This window comes from Schistocerca serialis, unplaced genomic scaffold, assembly GCF_023864345.2.
Source record: "Schistocerca serialis cubense isolate TAMUIC-IGC-003099 unplaced genomic scaffold, iqSchSeri2.2 HiC_scaffold_1153, whole genome shotgun sequence".
In the NCBI taxonomy this organism is placed as follows: domain Eukaryota; kingdom Metazoa; phylum Arthropoda; class Insecta; order Orthoptera; family Acrididae; genus Schistocerca; species Schistocerca serialis.
This window is the reverse complement of record NW_026047352.1, coordinates 11,601-15,000: the sequence shown is the minus strand read 5'-3', so window position 1 is coordinate 15,000 and position 3,400 is coordinate 11,601. Positions and strand designations below refer to the sequence as shown.

The window sequence follows — 3,400 nt, the reverse complement described above, 5'->3', positions numbered from 1 at the left end:
CACGTACTTTTGAACTCTCTCTTCAAAGTTCTTTTCAACTTTCCCTCACAGTACTTGTTCGCTATCGGTCTCGTGGTCATATTTAGTCTCAGATGGAGTTTACCACCCACTTGGAGCTGCACTCTCAAGCAACCCGACTCGAAGGAGAGGTCCCGCCGACGCTCGCACCGGCCGCTACGGGCCTGGCACCCTCTACGGGCCGTGGCCTCATTCAAGTTGGACTTGGGCTCGGCGCGAGGCGTCGGGGTAGTGGACCCTCCCAAACACCACATGCCACGACAGGCGGCCGCCTGCGGGGTTCGGTGCTGGACTCTTCCCTGTTCGCTCGCCGCTACTGGGGGAATCCTTGTTAGTTTCTTTTCCTCCGCTTAGTAATATGCTTAAATTCAGCGGGTAGTCTCGCCTGCTCTGAGGTCGTTGTACGAGGTGTCGCACGCCACGCCGCCAGCCGGCTGTGCACGCTACCGAGTAAGTACCGGTATGCGAACCGCCAGGCGACGGGCGCGCATCGCACGTTTAAGGAGACGCGGCCGGCCCCACAGGCGGCCACGACACTCCCAGGTCAGCGAAGCGGGGCAAACGCCGCGCGCTTCAGTATACGTAGCCGACCCTCAGCCAGACGTGGCCCGGGAACGGAATCCATGGACCGCAATGTGCGTTCGAAACGTCGATGTTCATGTGTCCTGCAGTTCACATGTCGACGCGCAATTTGCTGCGTTCTTCATCGACCCACGAGCCGAGTGATCCACCGTCCTGGGTGATCTTTTCATAGTTTCCACCATCTCTTTCGAGACAGTTGCATAGGCGGGACTGAGGCGTGTGGCGGCCCTGTTCCAGCGTTCAGTGTCCAACGGCCTCACGGCCGATGGGCGTCGTACGGCTCCACACCGGAGCGGACAGGCAGTCGGGCGAAAGTCATTCAAAACCGGCGCCAGGCGCCAGGTGCCGCAGGCCAGCCGCTCCAGCGCTTCAGCGCTCGTACCACACAACATTGCCGTTAGTTTTGAGACGAACGCGTGGTTCCGCACGCGGCGCACGGCTACTGCGAGCCGTACAGGTAGCTGCGTGTTGCGCGACACGACACGCACATCGAAAGACATGCAGTCTAGTCGGTAATGATCCTTCCGCAGGTTCACCTACGGAAACCTTGTTACGACTTTTACTTCCTCTAAATGATCAAGTTTGGTCATCTTTCCGGTAGCATCGGCAACGACAGAGTCAATGCCGCGTACCAGTCCGAAGACCTCACTAAATCATTCAATCGGTAGTAGCGACGGGCGGTGTGTACAAAGGGCAGGGACGTAATCAACGCGAGCTTATGACTCGCGCTTACTGGGAATTCCTCGTTCATGGGGAACAATTGCAAGCCCCAATCCCTAGCACGAAGGAGGTTCAGCGGGTTACCCCGACCTTTCGGCCTAGGAAGACACGCTGATTCCTTCAGTGTAGCGCGCGTGCGGCCCAGAACATCTAAGGGCATCACAGACCTGTTATTGCTCAATCTCGTGCGGCTAGAAGCCGCCTGTCCCTCTAAGAAGAAAAGTAATCGCTGACAGCACGAAGGATGTCACGCGACTAGTTAGCAGGCTAGAGTCTCGTTCGTTATCGGAATTAACCAGACAAATCGCTCCACCAACTAAGAACGGCCATGCACCACCACCCACCGAATCAAGAAAGAGCTATCAATCTGTCAATCCTTCCGGTGTCCGGGCCTGGTGAGGTTTCCCGTGTTGAGTCAAATTAAGCCGCAGGCTCCACTCCTGGTGGTGCCCTTCCGTCAATTCCTTTAAGTTTCAGCTTTGCAACCATACTTCCCCCGGAACCCAAAAGCTTTGGTTTCCCGGAGGCTGCCCGCCGAGTCATCGGAGGAACTGCGGCGGATCGCTGGCTGGCATCGTTTATGGTTAGAACTAGGGCGGTATCTGATCGCCTTCGAACCTCTAACTTTCGTTCTTGATTAATGAAAACATACTTGGCAAATGCTTTCGCTTCTGTTCGTCTTGCGACGATCCAAGAATTTCACCTCTAACGTCGCAATACGAATGCCCCCGCCTGTCCCTATTAATCATTACCTCGGGTTCCGAAAACCAACAAAATAGAACCGAGGTCCTATTCCATTATTCCATGCACACAGTATTCAGGCGGGCTTGCCTGCTTTAAGCACTCTAATTTGTTCAAAGTAAACGTGCCGGCCCACCGAGACACTCAATAAAGAGCACCCTGGTAGGATTTCAACGGGGTCCGCCTCGGGACGCACGAGCACGCACGAGGCGGTCGCACGCCTTCGGCTCGCCCCACCGGCAGGACGTCCCACGATACATGCCAGTTAAACACCGACGGGCGGTGAACCAACAGCGTGGGACACAAATCCAACTACGAGCTTTTTAACCGCAACAACTTTAATATACGCTATTGGAGCTGGAATTACCGCGGCTGCTGGCACCAGACTTGCCCTCCAATAGATACTCGTTAAAGGATTTAAAGTGTACTCATTCCGATTACGGGGCCTCGGATGAGTCCCGTATCGTTATTTTTCGTCACTACCTCCCCGTGCCGGGAGTGGGTAATTTGCGCGCCTGCTGCCTTCCTTGGATGTGGTAGCCGTTTCTCAGGCTCCCTCTCCGGAATCGAACCCTGATTCCCCGTTACCCGTTACAACCATGGTAGGCGCAGAACCTACCATCGACAGTTGATAAGGCAGACATTTGAAAGATGCGTCGCCGGTACGAGGACCGTGCGATCAGCCCAAAGTTATTCAGAGTCACCAAGGCAAACGGACCGGACGAGCCGACCGATTGGTTTTGATCTAATAAAAGCGTCCCTTCCATCTCTGGTCGGGACTCTGTTTGCATGTATTAGCTCTAGAATTACCACAGTTATCCAAGTAACGTGGGTACGATCTAAGGAACCATAACTGATTTAATGAGCCATTCGCGGTTTCACCTTAATGCGGCTTGTACTGAGACATGCATGGCTTAATCTTTGAGACAAGCATATGACTACTGGCAGGATCAACCAGGGAGCTGCGTCAACTAGAGCTGAGCAGCCGGCCGCCCGGGAGTGTGTCCCGGGGGCCCGCGCGAACACGCAAGCGTCCGCTCAATTATTCTGCAAACAGGAGGAGGCTGAGCTCCCCTGCACAACACACCTCGAAACCCTCTCAGGTCCCGGCGGCGCGCAGCGCCGTCCTAAGTACTTGGTCGGGTTCGAGAGAGGCGCAATCGCCCGGAGTTAGGCGAGTAGACGCTTTAGGTGCGACCACCCGTGCTCCCAACTGAGCTTGCCGCTGCCGACAGAGGCCCGGGAGCGTGCTGTCGTGGCATTGCCGGCGGGAGACAACACGCGCCACCTACGGTGACCGGCAGCTCCAACGCCAGCGCCACAGAAGGACAAAAGCCCC

General features: G+C 55.9%; 3 non-coding genes across 3 annotated transcripts in view; all 3 read right to left on the bottom strand.

Moving 5' to 3' along the window:
* LOC126432710 (large subunit ribosomal RNA) overlaps positions 1 to 417 on the bottom strand; it is a 4,222-nt gene extending 3,805 nt beyond the window's left edge. Inside the window, exon 1 of the ribosomal RNA XR_007578168.1 lies at positions 1 to 417. This exon is cut by the window's left edge and continues 3,805 nt beyond it. This is a non-coding gene — a ribosomal RNA (large subunit ribosomal RNA).
* Positions 418 to 605: 188 nt separating this feature from the next.
* On the bottom strand, positions 606 to 760 carry LOC126432737 (5.8S ribosomal RNA). Its single transcript, XR_007578183.1, has one exon. It is a non-coding gene; the product is annotated as a 5.8S ribosomal RNA (ribosomal RNA).
* Positions 761 to 1,113: 353 nt separating this feature from the next.
* Positions 1,114 to 3,022, bottom strand: LOC126432751 (small subunit ribosomal RNA). The gene has a single exon (XR_007578195.1). It is a non-coding gene; the product is annotated as a small subunit ribosomal RNA (ribosomal RNA).
* Between the last annotated feature and the right edge of the window lie 378 nt (positions 3,023 to 3,400).